The following is a 20185-nucleotide window of genomic DNA, read 5'->3' as shown; positions in this document are numbered from 1 at the left end:
CGTAATGAAAAGCACAATTCTAATCGGAGCACTACTCTTGAATGTTTTCTTTGTAATTAGCTGGCTTTTTCTTTGGTTCTTTCAGAACTGAAGCAGCTTATGTTGCAGCTTAAGTTGTATTCAAATGCTTCCTGTTGCAATTCTAGCAATTCGTTCTTTACATTCCATTCAACTACTATATGGGCATTCAGTAATATGTTGCTTTCAGGTTTTCAATTAAGGAACTGCAAATAATAAGATGGCAATTAAAAATTCATTGCTTGATGCTGACACACGACCGCCCACACACACACATACAGAAACACGCTAATTTGTGAGACTCATCTGAAGTCTTCCACGTGACAGCTTGTAATGAGCTCACGCACACAGGCACACACACACGTATAAGTTACTTGGTCGAGTAGACGGTGGGCGTGCTGGGAGGCGGCAAAGTCGCGGCAGGCATTATGAAATTTAAATAATTTAAGCTCTACGATGTCGATATGCATTTGCTTTTTCTCTAAACCGCAAACACATACGCACACACATTGGAATGTGACTTACTGTGTGAGTGTCAGGCGTCTCTCTTTCTCTGTCCCCCTTTCTATTTTGATGCATGTGTGTTTGTGTGTGTGTGTGCATGCACACAATTTAGTTTTAATTAGCAATGAGCATGAAATAATTGTACCAAACCAAAAGCTACAAACTCAACGAGCAGCTCAAGTGGACCACAGGTCCGGGCTTAACAGACTGTCCATGCCCTATGCGCTATCTAGCTCTCCCTCTATCTCTCTATCTCTCTCTCTCTCGCTCTCCCTCCCTCTGTTTTTCTACCCGTGGCTTGCAGACTTTTGGCATAATTATTTTGCCCCATTCCCATAATGAAAACATTTTAAAATTGCCTTTGCTCGGCCATTCGCTCGGCCGTGCGCAGAGTATTCGACTTGAGGCCATTTCTTAATTTTTCTCTGCTTCTTTCGAGCTCTTCATCGGCCATTTGGAGCTCGATTTAAATAATTTTAATGGTCAAGCGCAGTTTAGTGGACTTAAGAGGTTAACGTTGCATTGAGGTATGATGCCGCAGCTGGTAATTTAGTTGAAGGATAATGGAAATCGAGTAGCGTAAAAGTATTCTCGTAGTATTAAGAGGGAAAAATATTCAGTGGAAATACGAATGTGTGGCGTATGCAAATAAGCCAATAAGTATTCGCAAATACATTTAGCTTTACAGTTCAGCATAACTCAACTAAGATAGGCTAAAATAAAATATTTATTATTATTTCATTAAAATGTATTTAATATAAATATAAATTAAAGATGTGCTAGATTTGAAATCGGGATAGCATAAACAGAGGATAACTCATTCAACCCATTAATTTAAGGTTTCCAATATATTTGGAATAAATGCAAGAAGCAGAGTTCATCCCAAAAGTAGTTTAAATTCTATACGCTCTATTATACAATAGATTCCCTGCACATCTTTTACAAGTTGCGTAATGATGAAGTTAGATTAAAACAATAAACTGTTAGACAACATAAAATTAAAATAAATACTTTTTGCTATTTATTTAAAAGATAAACTTCGATTTAAACAGTAGGAACAAGTAATAACATTTTAACAAGTGTAACAGATAAAAGTAAGAGGGCGCCTTTAAATATGCTATAAAATAAATGAAACTCCAAAATGCCCGACCACAACGAGATTGGATACAGCCATGCTAGCACCTCATAAACTGCTAAGCCTAATGCATGCACTTAAACTAATAGAGCCACACACAACTTGTATTCTTTATATATGACTGATCTTAAATGCTGTTTAAATTCGGTTGTTCACAGGCGTTGCCAATGGCTAACTATTAAATTTACAACCCGTCTGTGTTGGGCTTGGCGCCTCTGTTAGACATAAACCCCATAAAAGGACAACGCACACAGCAACAACATGAGTGCGTACAGCCTTATAAACCATATGCCATAGAACCGGAACGTTATCCATAATACGACCATAATGCTGTAGCATGGGTGGCATTAAAGCCAGTACTCGTTACAGTAAAAACCCAGTATAGTGCTGCCTCTCTCTGTCTCCCTTCAAGTCCAACACTTGCTCGATTTAATATTGAAAATCATTTTACATTGTTTGCATTCGCTTACTGCAGTCAAAAGGGGTGTTCAGGGGGAAGCGGGGTTAGAGTGATGAGTACTAAGGCGTTGAGCTTGTCGCAGTAAATGTTTTAGTCATGTTACAACAAGCCGCAGTGCCAAATCCACCCACGCACACACACACACACACACACACACTCACGCACACGCGGGCAATGCTGTTTAACTGAACACGATAAAGATATAAATTGTGTTTATGCAAATTGATTTTATGAATTTTCAGTTTGCTAAATTTACGCAAAAGCCATACTATTACTAAAACTTTGTTTTTCAGCAATTGAAGAGCAACTAAATATATTGTTTAATAAAGAGATTTTTATGTATTTCGGCTCTTTAATTATTCGTAAAATCCATAATTTTATGTTTAAAACGTAAATATTATTGTTAACGAGGCAGATTTTATTTTACGAGAATTATGAGTAATAATAACTTTTACAATTTGTTATATACGAGCACAAAGAGCAAAGGTGTAAAGGGGTCTCAAGAGCTAAAGTATTTATGTGCTGAATTTTAATTATCTTTGTGAATCGTCATTTACACGGGCCTACGAGTTTTTGCTCAAAGTACATTTACAACTTAAATGAAGTTTTTTTTAGAAATTCAAATGGAATTCGCAAAGTTCTTTAAATAAGTATTTAATTCATAATCTAGGGACATTTTCGAAATAGATTAGTTCTTGTCTCGACTAAGCATCGATTCGATAGCTTTACATTTCAATACAAATTGCATATCTTATCCAAGCTTCTCAATTAACTTAACCATTTGCATGTCTATCTATATATTCCCTAATTGAAGCTTGTTGTCACCGTAGTATGACCTTTATTTATCGTAGGATTTTTTTTAAGAGTATAGTAATTACTTTTATAGAACAGTCTCTAAGTGGAAGCTTGGTATCATCCCACAGCATAGAGATATAAGTATTTACAGTTTTTTATTACATTTAATTATATTGAAATACACACATTTTATAGTTTTAGTTTATAAACCAACAGTTTTTTTGTGAGCATCACAAAATGTTATATTTCTGGTTTTTTGTAAGGCTTATCATGATTAGTTTTGTTTTTTTGAGACGATATGTGTGGTACGCATGAACTTTGAATATGGTCACATGGCCGCTGTCATTTGCGTTTAGTTGTTGACTTGGGTCGAGTCGTTTACTGTGCCTGCATATGTATGTGTGTGTGTGTGTCTGTCTGTATGAGTGTGTACAACATTTATTGCTCATACGCCACGTTGCAGGCACGAACATTTTACAAAGTAATTTAAGCGACCGACGACAGGCGGACAGCAGTCAGTTGGGGTTGGAGGAAGGTGAGGAAGGGTACGGATGGCAACTAAAACGCAAATTAATGATACGCAATTGCGGCAAATCGCACGCTTCCATGTGGGCGCCATTTTGTTTGAAGTGCGCTTCAGTGCCGACAAAGTGAGTAAGGGAGAGGCAGAGATAGCGCGAGGGAGACAGAAAGGGAGGGCAATAGAGTTGCCTGGCATAAGCTTTTATGTTGTGCTTGTTGTTCGGTTTTTTTTATTGTTGCTTTTTTTTTTTTGCGTTTGCATATTTGTCTACCTTGATGCAGTCACCGTTTGCTCTTGTCGTTGCTGTTGCTTTTTGTGCACTAATTTTTTTCCTGGCTTTTCTTTTTGCGCAACGCCTTTTGTTTGCTGCGCTTTCGTTCCCCAATGACTCGCACTTGTTGTTGCCGCCGCAGTTGTCGCTGCTGCTGCTGCTGCTGCTGTTATTATAACCAAGCGCTCGACGCTTTGGCAAATTGTTTCCACTTCTTGTTTTTACGCAACGCCTTTTGTTTGCCGGCGTTGTTGTTGTTGCTTCTGCTGCTGTTGCTGCTGGCCCGGCCTATTTAAGAAATGGGCTTTTTAGCACTCCACGTTTTCAGTTGTGCTTAATGCCCGGTCATCAGCAAATGTGAGTGGAGTATGAAGAAAATGTGATTCTATCGCATTTATCTTTCATATTGCCTCTAATTCAACGTCCCTGTTGTGTCACATCCAACTCACATTTGTTGTCAGCCCCGCCGATAAGCATCATCAATAAGATACGCTTCTGTCACAATGTTTGACATAATCGTTGATGCGGCGAGCTTTTCCTAATTTATGACATGTCCACGTTCAGCGCATTACGACGACAGCAAGCCCCACAAGCTGTGGAGAATGTGCTGGAAAAGGGAGACGGTGGGAGTGAGAGACATCGTAGTGGAGGCTGCTTATCGGCGAAACAATAAGCGAGCCATGAAATATGAGCACAGGCAAAAGATTGACAATGGAAATACATCATTGAACTGGAAGAGTTACCGAGGCGAAGGAGGCGAAGCTTAAACTCTAAGCTAATCAAGTTGATTAGAATGATTCATAGGAAGACAATAATAAAAAAGACAGATGAAAAATAATGAGGTTGCAAGCTTTGAAGAATAAAAAACTGTTTCATAGTATACAGACAGTTCAAGGTACCAATACCAGAGGTCACATGAACAATCTGATCTCGACTTATACTCAGGCAGTGGAATTTAGATCTCTTCTTAATTAAAAGTGCAGTATTATAAAGATTTTATCAAAAATATAGCTCTTCAAAGCCCTTCTTTAACTATTTTCTTTTAATTTTGACAAGCTGTTTGCTCTTCGACTACATTAAATAGGACATTTATCCCAATTAGCTGCAGACATTAGCAGCAATTTTCACATATATTTGACTTCAAAGTGACCTAGAGACAAGCTGTTCCTTTTTTCTTTTCCTGCAATTCCAAACGAGCTCTCAACAACGTCTGAAAGCTACAGCAACAATTGCAACCAGTCATAGCAAAAATGTGAGCGATATTCTCCGCAGCAAAATAGCAAAATAGAAAGAATGTTAAGGCATAATTTCGTATTTGACTTTAAAGTGAGTCGGACAGAAAATTAAAAACTTTTGCTAATCATTCAACTCAAAGCGACAAAAAAGTAGCTCAACAAAAGTGCTTTAAGACCGCAACTCAGACAGCAGAGCAAATGATTAAATGTGGCAACAACGCTTTCCCCCAAAAAGTTTCCACATTAAAATTGGCGCTAAAACTAACAAAGTTTGCTAGCACTGGAGATGCCCGCCAGAAAAACGCCCTCAAAGTGAGGTGGATGCTCCACATAACCCTAACCCAAGCAAGGCTGGGCGTGTGGGAGTCGTTTTTACTGTTGATTTATATGCCAAAATATTTTAATTAGTTTTAATTTTGTTTAACGCCGACTTACTGAGTACTGAAGGCCGCGTACTGGCCTAGGCACAGTTCTTACTTAATTGTTTTAGTGAATGCCGTGGGCTTAATTAAACCATTTGGGGAATCTACGGGGGATGGCCTATAAAATTAATTTAAAATAATGTTCTACTGATGCTTGAGAAGCTTGATTGTTTTTGCAATTCGACTTAATTACAATGGGAAAGCATATTGTACGCTTAGGAATTAAAATGAAAAACAATAAAATTCACATAGACAGACACAAAACGTGGTGAAAGAAGTGAAAACAAACAAACATAATCAATTTAACAACAAATATTATTAATTTAATATGTTATTTATATATTTGTAACTGTGCACTCGAAATAAATTAAATAATACATTTGTCCGTTTGACTTAACTAAATTGATTTAAATAGTTTAATGTATGAATATGTACGCTATAAAATTTCACATTGCTTATGCGAAACCTGTTAAATAAATCGATGGCTTAAGCGGATTAAGGCGAGAGGGGTCGGGCTTGTGGGTGTCGTGCTCATCAGTTACCTACATCAATTTTCATTTAAAATTCTCATTTCGTATTTCTGCTGCACGGAAAATCAATTTCAATTTGCACTAATCTCTTTGATACACTTTCCGTGTATACTATCTTTTACACCTGAATGTCAGATCGTGGGCCACGCCCTTCCTTTAGACAGTGTACATAGTTAGCCTCCTCCTCATCTTCCATAGCTTTCTGCTTATTGACTCTGTGGCGCTTCAATCAGTGCGCATTAGGTGCTAATTAGCCATGTTAAACAATTTGCACCACAAAACCACTGACCAGACCAACCACTTTGAGGAATTTTGCACCGTTATTTAAAGGCTTAACGCGTTTTTTTAATACTTTTTTTTTCAATTCTGCCATTGATTTTTAACGCATTTAAATAAAAATAAATGCATGTGCTAAACCATTTCAGTTTAAAATTGAAATACAATAAACCAAATAAAAATTCCTACATTTAAATTTCGTTGTTTTAATTTTTTTTTTAATTTTTTTTTTAATTTTTTTTTTTTTAATTTTTTACACGCTTTAATCGCTGAAAATGGGCTGAAGAGTATATTCCGGAGGTACGTCTGTGTTGACACTTCGATGTCTGATGAATATTTTAAGAGATATTGAATGCCTATTCTGAAAATCAATATCAGGCTTCGCCCATTTCCCTACAATTTTCTTTTAAAATAGATCGAGCTAAATGTACAGCTGCGTACAGGGCATCTTGAAGTCGGGCGGTCTTGAATGGAAACTCCTACCTATTTTGTTCTGTTATATATTTTTTTTATTGTTATTGTTGTTGCCGTTGATTTGTGTAATTTACGCGTTTCATACAATTTTTCAATTTAATTAAAGGGGCCGTGCGCAGGGATCAAAATATATATGTTAAAAAAGTGCGAATTGGGGATTTATGGGAACTGGATGGAGATGAAAAATTGACTCGCTCGATTAATAACAACAATATCATTGCCAGACATTTTACAGATGAAATTGTTGGCACTCGACGCGAATGAATTTCAATTTGCACAAATTAATAAATATATACATACGTACATACATGCATGCTGATGTACATATGTACAGAGGTATGTCATATATATACGGTATATATATGTATGGTATATATATATGCGACTGCAAAAACTGTTTCACAGATAGTCCCGACAATATCAATAATTGACAGCGGGAATAAACATGCGGAGGGAACTTTAAGCGTTATTCATCTGATGGAGTGCCAAATTGACAATTGATTGACAACGTTGGAATTTTGCAACAAAAGCAAAAATTACTACATAATAATAAACAAAAAACAAACACGTGTGGCTAAGGTATAAGAGCCCGACTAAACAATACCCCGTACCCAGCTACACAGCATACCCACAATAAATGACACGCAGGCAGTCCAGCTGAGATTCTTCCTTTCTGTAGTTCAGGAGTTAAGGGTTTCAAATTCAAATTTGTGTGCACCCAAAAGTAAGGCTATAATTCCAAATGCGATATTCATTAAGTGAAATGTTCCGATACTTGTTTATTTTAATAATAAGCTTCCTTATATATTCATATATTTGTAGTCTTCAAATCCGAGGTGTTCATACAAAGAGACAGAAAAAGTAAGAGGTAGTCAGCTAATCTTAATCAAACATATATATATTTTTGCCAATTATAAAATGCTCAATGTAAATACTACATGTATTGTATCTATATATATATATATATATATATATATATATATATATATATATATATATATATATATCTATTTAAATTGTCTGATCTGATTGATTGACTGATTGGCAATTGATAAACTGACTGTTCGGTGATCAAAGCACAGCACATGTCGAAAAAGCTTCTAATCTTGGGGTTCAAAAACCTTTGAAAGATCATTTTACCCGATTTGAGATATGTTCTCCACTTTATTGGATATTCCAAGAATTTGGAAGAAAGCTGATGAGCTTTAATTTGAAAGCAACCACGGGCAAAGCCGACTAATATCTGCTAGAATTTGTCATCTTAGGCATGAGAGATATAGAGCTTCCCTTTTCATTATTGTTATTGATGACAAAAGTAAGCTCTAGTGGTTTATAAATTTATGCCTAAGCCATTTTATACTTTCCACACATCGATTTTTAAATATCTCCACGGGGTGCAACTGGTTCAAAAAATTGTAAGTTTAATTGCTAAATGAAATTTGGAAAAACTCTTTGTTTTATCATGGAGCTTCCACTGCAGACAGTCCAAATTGATGGCATGGCATTTTCTCATAAAAATACTGAGAGTTCTGTCATCTCCCATATTTCATTTGTCTAACGCACATGCAAGGCCCAAATGCGGGCGCCCCAGTTACAATAATACGAGAATCCTATATAAATACCCTTTTCACACAGTTACAAAACACACATACATTTGTTTCAACTCGTGCTCTGCTGACAACCCTGTAAAAAGTCACAAAGCCACCACCAAAAAAAAAAAAAAAAATAATGAAAAAAGGGCCAGCAGAACTTGTGCCCAGTCCGGGCTCTGACCTCGACTCCGGCTGCCGCTTTTTGCCCCCGAGCCCGAAGCGACCTACAACCCCGAAGGGCGCACACACGTTAATCAATCTCTGATAATCATTTTTCTCTACAAGCTTCGAAAATGTGCACAAATACAAATACGTGCATACATTGTTATATATTTATATATATAGACGAGTATATATCTTTCAGCTCACCGCATTGCAATTTATCTCGTGGCGCAGCGCGAAAACACTATAAAAAAATATTGAATATTATATGTTTTTTGTTTGCAATAATTTTTGTTCATTCTGCAGGCGCCCGTAGCCTGCAGTTTTGATGAATTTTAATACCCTGGATAGAACCAACTTATTAAAAAAATAAACATTTTTTTTTGGGTTAGGTTTCAGGTATTACTAAGTACTAACGAATGCGTGAATTATCAGGCAGTAACAATGCGAGTTTTTGCCTTGATTTAAAATATGGAGAATCATTGCGATAGAGTTGTTTCATATAAATTTAAAATACTTCAATCAATATAAGTTTATTGTTTTAATTATTATAGTTTGATTATATATGAATAATAAAACCAAAATTCTGAAATTTGATTTCAAATAATCAGTATATGACAATCTGTCAGTTGTCAAGTATAAGTGTGTAAATTTGAAAATATCTCATTGCCTTGTTTACTATTGCCATATCATTTAAATACAGTTATATATTTTCCTTACAGACAATTTTCCAATCTGACAACATTAAGACATTGTAGTTGAATTTAATTTCAGAAAAATCATTACATTTTTAATTGCTATTGTAGTAGCTTTTTAATTGTTTCTTGAGGGGATCACATGCTTTTATTGTGTGCTGATTGCCGTAAATCAATGCAAATTGTTTTTGCTGCGGCACAAAAATTGTGAATGTCAAACAAAATTTTTTGGTCACGCTGATAAAGCACGAAAATTGCAAAGTAGCTGATATCTCTCGTTGGCCTTTGACATATTCCGGCAACGAATCGTGCTGTTGGCCTTAAAATATATATATATATATATATATACAATTATATATATATATATATATATATATATATATATATATATATATATATATATATATATATATATATATATATATATATATAATTGTATATATACGTTTTTCCTTCATCTCTCAGCTGCCATGCGCCGTGTTGCTCCACTTTGTTGTCAGCTTGTGTGGATGCGTCTGTTATATAGTTGTTGCTATTATTGCAGTTGTTGTTTTTTTTTTAATGCGCCATGCTTGGTAAATTAAAACGCTGCTTTGTTTCACTTAACGCTGGTGCTGTGCATTGTGTATTAGAGAAATTTTTTAATATCCTAGTCCTTTGTGGCGGTCGGGCAACTAATCTGGCACGAGGGCAAAGAAAACGCTTTTTAGCTTCAGCTTCAGCATGTTTGTTTTGCTACATCTGAAGGAAACCATTAACAAACAACTGTATGGACAGTAAAGTGCTAGTACACTCGCTCACCTTAAATACACACACAGGCAAATAAACAGCCAGACAGAGAGTGAGAGAGAGGGGGAGAGAGAGAGATACTAATAAACGGGGGCAGATAGAACAGCTCGCACACATTGCAAGCTTTTAATCTTAATTTTATAGTAGTGTAGTCCTTGCAGTGCTTCTTCTTGCCCCTGTTCCAGTTTCCATCCTGTGCAGTGCAAAACGAATGCACTCCTCCGACTACCGGCTCTTAACTTACCCATCGTCTTCTACGCTTTCCAACTCCTAACACTTTTTAATGCTACTTCGGTAGTTCTAAAAGCTCCTTATGTTTTTCTTCTTGTTGTTGTTAATGTCGTTGTTGCGATTGTTGTCTTTGTTGTTTTTGCCCGAGTTAATTTAATCAGTTTTAAAATGCACACGGCTTATCATGAATCTGGCCCCTGCCCACCACCGCGCCACGCAAATAGCTTCCCAATTAGATTCGTAAAATTATTATAACATTTTGCAAAATTCTATTTACAATGTGTAAACTGTACAGATTGCATTTGCTTTCGGTCCATGTAAAGTTGCCAGCTCATTAGAAAATAAATGTATTTATTTATAACATATGAAAATTGTGGCCAATGTGCCATTCGATGTGCTGATCAATTTCTATTTCAGCAAATGTGGTTTCCAATTGTATATATCATTTGAATTTATTGCGTTATATGCAATGATAGTTGCCAAAAAGCCGGGGTTTAGGGTTAGTTTAATTTTATGGAGTGAACTATATATCATAAATAGGATTTATTATTTATGCTCTTGCGTTTTGGTGTTGAGTTCAACTCACGAGGGCATTACATTTTCAAATAATTTTTTTGAAAACGTTTTTCGTAAAGGTTTAATTTCCTGCAATGTATCATGTTGACTTACCTACTATGAATTAAATTAGGGATTTGTCATCAAATAAATACGCGATTGCTCTATAGCATTAACTCAATCGAGAGCTGTCAATTTGAAATCCCTCTACTGCAAAAATATTCGCTTAAACTCGATGTCAATGCTTTCTCTATTAAAGCAAAAATTGTCAACCTTTTGATGCTGCGATCCAGGAAAGTGCCTAAACTAGTTAGCCAACTAGTCTTTCTCTCTCTCGCTCTTTCTCTTTCGCAATTTCTTTATTCCTCTCAATTGTTATTTGCACACCCTTCGATAACGTTTTACTGAGTGCTCATATAAAAGGTCTTACATTGGATTAGATTTATAATTGTTCTTGGCGAGTCATCCGTAAAAGTTTTACTGCATCTAAACAAGTGCTTACAGCACTGAGCTTCTGCTACAAACAAGTGACACATTAAATTGACTAATTTGAAATGTTCTTGTACCAATCGAATTTCAATTTATGTTCTGTGGAAAAACTTTTTACCAAATGTCTAACACCGCATGTGTGTGTGCGTGCGTGTGTGGTGTTGAAAATTACCATTGCATACTTGACAGCATAGTCAAAGTTTTCTACACTTCCCAGCACTGTTTGCACTGCATAGACACACGTCGGTCGCCTCTTCCACTCTCTGTGGCTGTCCTGGTCTCTGTCACTGCCAAATTGCCTTGAAATCTTTTGACATGCTACGTCAAGTTTGTCATATGTCCTGCGTTGGCAGCGCCGTCGTCGCCCCCGCAGACAAAACGGGAAGAACGCCAGAAAATTGTTTTAAAGTGTGTCAGCATTTCCGTGCGCGCGTCTTGGTAAAGTGAAAATGTTTGGAATTTTAATGAAGGGCGGCTGCCTGGGATCCTACTGCCGGAACCTGACGGGCCAATAGTCCGCACAGATTTGCAACAGCCTCCAGAGCCAACTAGCTTACGTAGGCTGCCGCTGCTTTGCATATTTTTCCATTAAAAGCGATTTAAATACCTAGCCTGGTTTTATTTTTTCTATATGCATACATATCTACATTTTTTACTTACACTTCCGCTGCCAGGTCCAGGTTACTGGCCGCCTACAGATTTGTCCGGCACTTTGGCGAAAGTTCACTTAGCTAACCTAAAAAAAAAGAGAAAAAAAAGATTGAATTTTATAATAAATTTTGCGGAGACCAGAAGAGTCTCAAGATTGGTTGCTTGGTTGGGCCGTGCCATTAGCCTGCTTCTATCTTGCCTTGCCCCTATCTAAGCAGCACAACGTCTGTCGCTCGAGAATTTATGTGTGTGCGGGTTAAGTCGTCAGTAGGTTAGTCAATGTGGCGCTCCACTTGTATTCTCACTAGCATCCTTGGCTCGTGCTGACGCTGGCTGCAAGTTGGCCTAGAACAAACAGTTGATAATATGGCATTGATTAAAAATGAATTTTAGCTTTTACACATTTATAGTCAACCCGAAAATAGGATTTTGTAAGCTGTACAATTTTAAAGCACAATTTATTTTTATAGAAAAAATGTTTCATTTTTTAATTCTATCGCAGGACGCAATGCTCGATGGGAATATTTTCTGTTGTCAAAATACTTTCATCAATTTGGTGTGTGAAAAAAAAACAAGCAGAACCTTGAATTTAGAATTGTTTCGAAAGGAATTTAAAATAGAGTTGAATTAAAAAATGAGTATTTAAAAATGCACACATTAATTAACTAGCCAGGCTTTTACAAATGTTATATTAAGCTGATTAATTAAAAATAATTAAAAAACGGATATAAACTTGATCAGTTATAATAATAATGTTGTAAGCATTTAATTCAACTGTAAATGTAAACGATACTTTTATGGTTTTTTGGTTTAACTAGTCTGAAAGTCGTTCACTTCGTTTTCTGATCAACTTGTCACATTTAATCTAAATGCAACTAGAAAAATAATTTGATATAATTTTGTTTAAGCCCAGTCAAGTTCTCACACACTTCTCTTTCTTTTGTCTTACAGGTAAGCAAAGCACACTTTGAATATATTAATGTATGTAAGTATTTCGTGGAGATTTCTCAGACACCCAGCGTCGATATAATCAACCAAAAAATGTCTGGCTTAATTGAGCGCTAAATTTCCGCACATTAAATTTATTAGCCATCGCATATTGTTGCTATTATTATTATTATTGCTATTGTTATTATTGCTACAATAGCATTGGCCCAATGGCAGACAAAGTTAACGACAGCAGAAAGCAAAATAACCGCAAGCTTGCGTTTTATTTAACAAATTACGTATACGCCAGAGACGCCGCGGGTCTTTTGGAAATAGCTACAGCGAATGTTTGCTTCTGGATGCTTGTGTGCATATGTGTGTGTGTGTGTGTGTGTGTGTGTGTGTGTGTGTGTCTGTGTGTGTTCGTAACAATAACAACAAATGCGCAAATCAAATCAGCTTAAGTGCTATGAGCAGTCAGTCAACCAGACATAACTATACAAATAATATATAAACACATCTGTGAGCTCCACAAGTAAATCAAATCAGCGCCAAAGTTGTAGCTTAAATGATCATATAATCAACAAACTCAACATGGGATTAGCTCTAGCATTTTATATTACGATTTTGAGTGTGACTATGTGTATTCATAATTCAGTTTGGGCTGCTCTGATTTATGTATAGAATAGAATAGAATAATGAATCGTTGTGGACATGAATAGCTGTCACTTCATGTTCATTTGCATGAGGTTAACAGCTCCCAGATTTGATAGCAACTATTCGCAAAATCAAAGAAAAGATATAAGACTATAATGCTAACCTTATGTACCCATTTTGTAATGTATAATAAAGAATATAACTTAGTTTCATTATTCAAGACTTACCAATTTTAACAACTCGACCCTTTCATTACGGAATATATGCATGCTTCTCATTTTTAAGATAATGTCGTGATCGCGGTCGCTTTAAAATATTATACACAAAAACATTATACCCTTTATATAGTCTGTACGTTCCAAAAAACAGATTCGTCTGAGAAATTCATTTATGAGTTAATCAAACAAAATATTGTTTGCGGGTCCCGCTTATGAAACTAAAGAGGCAACTGCAGCCTGTAATTTTGTTTAATCCAAATTTGTTTAAATAAAGAAAACTAGGATACAGAGTATTTTTTAGTCGTGCATCTGCATGCTGCTACCATTTTTTACTTCTTTTCAGAGTACTTTATATGTGAAATGTAAACAGCTGGCCATATATGAATGTATACTCAGCAAATATTTGTTTTAGATAGCGGCGATTTATATAAAAATTGCATTTTCTATTCCGTGGCCTCCTTCGATACATTCGACCATCACGGCACGGTTCGTTTTGTTTACGGCATGCCTCAATTTTATTCTGTTTGGCTTCTTTTTTGCGTCTGTCCTGCTTCCGTTTTGGCAATTGGCCCGTCTTGCTGGTTTATGCTTATTTAAAAGCAATGCTGAGCTGTGTTGTCTTTAGGTTTCTTTGCCCTGTGCCTCATGTCCACGGGCGCCGGCCAGTTTTGGCATGAAACTTTGGCGCAACATTATGAACGGAGAACTCTTGGAGTTGGCTGTTGAACATTGCCTGAAGCTTGAGTACTTCATTAGCGCGCTTTGTTACTCATTATGTGCGCACATTACTCAAACCAGTAGCCCAACTTTTCATGCACACAAACACATTTTAATGTTAATCCTTTTTCAAAAGATTTCCCATGTACCTTTGCTTCCCTTCGGCCTCCAGGAGCTTGACTGGGCTGCCTGGCTGCCAGGCTGCCAGGCTGCCTGGCTGGCTCTGCCTTTCATTTTCAATCAGCAGCAGCAGCCTGCATATTTTCATTATTAATGCCCCACGGCAGCTATTGCAGCCACCGCAACACCCACAAGCCAGTCAGCCTGTCAGAACTGTTGCCTCTCCTGCTGCTGCGCTCTCTGGTTTGGTTAGGTAGCCACATTTGCTGACTTGGCTTTTTTGTCTAGAGTTGCAACCACATTGCGCTGGTCATGGGCAGACGCTGACGTCGACAACGACGTCGATGTGGTTGCCCTGAGAGTTGGCGTCACGACGACGTCTGACGTCGACGCCCCCATTCGTCTGCGTCTACGATTTGCTTGTTGGCCGTCTCCCCTTCTTGGCGGCCCGTCTTCTGTCTAACCTGTGCCAAGTTTTACGCCGTTCTGCCAAATCAATTGTTTGTAATGAACTTGCGACTGGCGTTGCTTAATGCCCGAACAGTGGAATAAAAGAGACCGAAAATTTAGAAAAATTTTAACAGAGCACGAACTCAGAAGTTAAATATATAAACATATTCAGAGCCTTATTATAAGCATTTATTTAAAACATTCTCTTTTTATCTATATATAAACAAACTGACGAACTGAGACCAAACTATTTTTTACTAAAGCGCGCTGAGACGAAAAAGCCGGATTGTGATTCTTAAATGAAAATCATGTAAATATTGATAATAAATGTAAATTGGTAAAATTTATAATTTGGTTAAGAAGCCAAAATTTTGCAATAATAAAAGTGAAATATAATTAACAATTAACCAAAAATATTTATCACATTATTTTCAATAAGATACATCAAGGTTCGCGTTAAACCTGTGTGTTTTGTTTACCTTTTGTCCGAACTGCGCCCATCGTCTCACTTTTGGGTAAAGTTCATTTAGTGCCTGGAACCGGCTTCGCAACAATTGAAATTAATTAGAGCTGTAATTTGATTAAGAGCGCAGCGAGTGTCTTCAACAGTCTTATAAATACCTTAACCGGGTGCCCATACAGCGTATCTCATTCGGGTTCCAGAATCCAGCAGCTAGCCAAAAATTTGTGTTTGTATTTGGGTGTGCATTTGCATTTGGCTTGAAACATTTGCGATTGTTCTCATTAACTAATTGCTTCAGATGCTTCTTTTTGCCACATCAGTGGGGCACAAAGAAAAAAATGAAATGAAATAAATAATACAAGAAAAAACGACACGTGTTAAGTACATATGTAAATGAAGCCACCCAAAAGACTTGGTAAACATGGAAAACTCCCGAGGCTACAACAAAGTAATACACGAAAAGAAACTCAATCTAATTTAAATGGTGTTTTGTTGTTTTCGCTCTGTGTTAATGCTGGTGTTGTTGTTGCTCTGGTTACACAGCGGGCGTGAACTTTGCCGTCATCTTGTTTGGCTCTCACAAAAGTATTAGAAACTTGGGACTGGGACTTGGTTCAGGGACCCACATTGATATCGCCTCAACGGGCACATTTGCATAGCTTCGCTAGGGTACTTCTACGCACCTCTCACATAGCTCTTAGCTATTTTCTCCCGTTAACTCCAGCGGTTACCAGTGTTTTCCCCATGGTCTTAGTTTTCGGTTCCGGTCTGTCATGACAACCGACGATATTGTATGTGTTTATGAGTCGACGCCTGGCAATTGCAAATCAATTTGTACGGCACGCGCATAAATCAAATTCGCAAAAGACATTTGCCCCAACTGCCGCAGCGAATGGCCTTCAAAAATTGGCGCTCACACTCATTCACATGGCATATGCCGGCTTTCAATTTATTTGCCAAATGAAATAAGGAAGCAATTTTACAAATTTACACAAGGCCACAAGGAAAAAGTTACTTTTCTTTGCCAACAATAATAATTGCAACAACAACGACAGCAGCAGCAACAACAACAGCGAGCATCAGGCAAATTGCCGCATCAGCGAAAACGGCACTCAGAACTTTGTATTTGGTACAGAGAAATCGAGCCAAGTATCCAAAAATAAGTAAAGCAAGTAAGAACGACTTTTTTCGTTGCCCCGAAGATTCAATACACTTGTGAACCTATTACATTGAACGGCTTTTATATAAACACTGTAATTCCAATCGATTGTTTCTATAGGAGTCATATAATGAATTAGTTCGATTTGATATGGTTTTCAGATATGGTTGGAGAAATACGAAGCTCGAAATTACTGGGTTTGGACAAAAATGTTGCTCATATGTTAGTGTCATAGTGAAATTAATAAATGCCAAGTTTTGTCAAGATATCTTGAGTGTTTTTACTGCTATTGCTATGCTATTCTATATGTAGGTAGTGGGCCGATTTTGCCTAAACCCGAACAAATGTACTTCTTCAACAAGAGGGGAGACTAGTATGTATATACATTTTTTTTAAATTTAATTTTTGTAGTCTGCTAGATTGAGTTTAAGAAATAAATAGTATTTAATCCGTTTCATACTGCAAGCACAGCTATCCAGCCAGCGCCTTAACATCTTTACATATGTAATTTGAAAGTAGCTTGTGGATTAATTTGATATCCTACTGCAAAAAGCATGCATAATTAACGAGCGAGCAAGCAGATCATATTAAATCTAACTCTTCAGCTTTAATATACATGTATGCACTTTGTGCTGGGGCTGCCTTTCTGTGCATTATGCCAGGTCGAATGAGAAAGTCAGAATATCCTCGGCAAGTGTATAATGAAGTGAAATACATAAAATATGCGCCCAGTGCGTCAGTGGGTTTATCCGTCTTTCGTTCTTCTGGTCGGTGCCTCAAAGTTTGGCGTATTATTTTCGCAGCGCCTGGCAATTGAAATGAAATGTCTACTTGGCTCAGTTACTGGTCGGGTCTAGCGTGGTCTGGCGGGGTCTGGTCTGGTCTGTTCTGCTCTTTCAGCAGGCACTGTCGAAATCCCCCAATGCGAACCAATTTACGCCTGTACCGCCGCCTGGTAGACTCTTTGCGCATCCACAGTTCACTGATTTTAGTTGGGTTTGCCTTTGCTTCTTGCGGACTGTGGACCAATGGACTTGGGTTTGTTTTGCTTCTATGACGACGACGGCGGCGACTACGAGCCATTCTCAGCACTCAGTTCACAGTTCTCTTAACGTTAAGCAGCACAAAGTGATTGATGGTTGAATGCATAAATTATTGATGGCAGCCCAGACAATGCGGCTGTGTACAGCATGGAACAGGCCTGGCAATTGGACAGTGGGTTGAAGCGGCAGGAAGGAAGCGGGCGGTGTCAGATGTGCTTGTGATGCGGCGGTCGTACTTTGAAAACTGTTTCAGTAAATGATGTGCTAAAATTGTAGTTGCTGTAACAGTGCGCCAGAGTTGCTCGAGTTACTTAGATATGATGTGAAATGTGGAGTGCTTATTCATTCATAAAGATTTCTCGAACGTAAGTAAATTTCTTCTATGAAAAATGAGAAAAGATAAATATAAAAGTGGAAATATACATAAGTATATTTTTTTGTGCACAGTATTTTGAATATATCATTTTTGCATAAAACTTTAAGGGATATTACAAAACTTGAATAATAACTAAAAAACTATTTGAAAGATACCTAATAATGTTTAAATATTTATATATATTAAAAAGGTAATTTTAACATTAACAAGAAACTGAATACAATTCTTACGACATACACGAAAGTGTTCCTGGAATTGCTGATGCATTAATCTACTTATATCATTTATATGACATTGAATATCACATCAGAAATAAACATATCGCTTTTAAATTTCATGATTAACATAAACTTAAAGTAATGTGCTTTTATTGAAAAAAAGGTCATATTAATTTACGTAAATATCCTTTGTTAATTTAACATACTTTATTTATAGGGTATTGCTCTGTTGGCATTTATAAATTTTCTATGTAGCATCCCATTTTGACCCAATTTAATGTTTATCCTCGGGAAACATTTTTTTCTGGATTTGTCTGGAGACGAAAATTCGTCAAAGTTATTTTTTATAGATCTTTCTTTAGTTACGCTGGCAAAGCTGCGTAAAAACAATTTAACCGTAATTTGAGGCATAAGTAAACAGGGGGTCAAAGTCAACAAAAAAAAAAAAAACAAAAATAAAGAAAAGCATTTCCACAGCGTTGTTGTTGTTGCCATTAAATGGTTGTTGCTTTTGCTGTTGTTGCCTCTGTTGAGTGATGGAACACTTTGGCAGTTTAATAGCCCCACGCCGGGTGCCTGTCAAATGCTGCTAAATCATTCGGTAAACGCAAAAATCCCTCAAGCTGCAAATCTTCAAGATGCGCAATTTTCTAGCAATAAACAAATGAATGCGGCAAAAGCAACAACAAAAAGGCACAAAAACAACGTCAATTAAATAAAAGCAATATTGAGCACAGGCAACAATTTTGTTTGTTGCATACATTTGTTTGCCACAAGCTGAAGCTCAATTGAGACTCGCGGCAAGCACCCATAATTGAGTGGACCGAATGCATATTGAATGGATTTTTGAAGAGTGCGCATTGAGCAAAGCCTCGTGAAGCTGCTCAGCCGCAAGCTCCGATGGCAGCAAATAGCCAAATGAAAAGTAGCTACCGAGTTTTATTCATTGATTGCGTTTTTCGATGTGCGACGAGCTGATCGGCTTAAGTGTGTTCCCTATTGCCAGCTGTTGTTCCCATTGATGTTTATGTTTCTGAAAGGTATCGAACTTTGAATAACATCAAGAATTTTCCACAGCTGTGCCGCGTTTCTGGCTAAAGTTATGCAGGCGGCAAACCATCAATGGAGCAGAAATCGATTCAATATGAAATCGATGCTTCCAAGTTTGTTATAAGCATAAGATAAGAAGGTCGCAACTGGTGCAACAAAATGAAGAGGGAGACAATAAGCAGACGAGTGGGGAATATAGACATTACCATGTGTCATATGTGGGCCATGTGGGGTGCTACAATGAGCTCAAATTGCTACATAAATATTTATGAGATGTTTGTTCAAAGCGGGGAAATGTAATAAGCATGAGTATGTTTGCCTCTTAATAACTGCGAGTAAAGGCAATTTAAGATTAACTCAGTTGATTAGAATGATTTATTTCCAATTATTTTGTATTTTCCTAATATTTTATGCGGCTTACATAAACAATATTTTATGATTAAAATATTAATAAATAGAGTAACTAAACAACAGAAATAAGGTAAACACAAATGGGTAAACAGCACAGACAAGAAAAAGTTTAAGAAAAACCATCAAAATTTTGAAAAATGAATAAATTTGCACAAGTTGAAGAAAACACAATAAAAATACAGAAAAAAATACAAATTTTTGTTTAATTAACAAGAAAAACGGAATACCATTTATGAATAACTCAAAAAAAAAAAAAACAATAATTACGAATAACAACCTTGGAAATTAAAATTAAATTAAGAAAAGGGAAAGTAAAAACCTAAAAAACCAGTAAGAACGATCTAGTCGAGAGAGACCGAATAGAAATTGTCCTGCGACGTTTATACAGCGAAAAAAATTGTAATTATATATGAAAGAACTATTATATGAAAAAGAAAGTGGAAGGCAATTTTTTTCTCATTTTATAAAAAGAATTATCATACTTTTGCTATGCCATTCTTTAAACGTCATCATTACGTGAGCATTGGCAGAAAATCAAAAACAAATAAATCAAAAATTGGAAGTGAAGC

The 20185-nt window shown here is 36.7% G+C and overlaps 1 protein-coding gene and 1 long non-coding RNA gene across 2 annotated transcripts in view; one reads left to right on the top strand and one right to left on the bottom strand.

The window, feature by feature from the left end:
- Positions 1-20185, top strand: part of LOC115757982 (prolow-density lipoprotein receptor-related protein 1) — a 63930-nt gene that overhangs the window by 5736 nt on the left and 38009 nt on the right. The window lies entirely within an intron of this gene.
- Positions 10723-11890, bottom strand: LOC115757994. The gene is made up of 3 exons (XR_004017385.1): positions 11817-11890; positions 11329-11763; positions 10723-11255 (listed from the first exon to the last, which is right to left on the bottom strand). It is a non-coding gene; the product is annotated as an uncharacterized LOC115757994 (long non-coding RNA).

The sequence above is a fragment of the Drosophila novamexicana genome, unplaced genomic scaffold, assembly GCF_003285875.2.
Source record: "Drosophila novamexicana strain 15010-1031.04,08,12 unplaced genomic scaffold, DnovRS2.1 tig00000121-arrow-pilon, whole genome shotgun sequence".
Taxonomy (NCBI): Eukaryota; Metazoa; Arthropoda; class Insecta; order Diptera; family Drosophilidae; genus Drosophila; species Drosophila novamexicana.
This window is presented reverse-complemented; position numbering and strand designations above follow the sequence as displayed.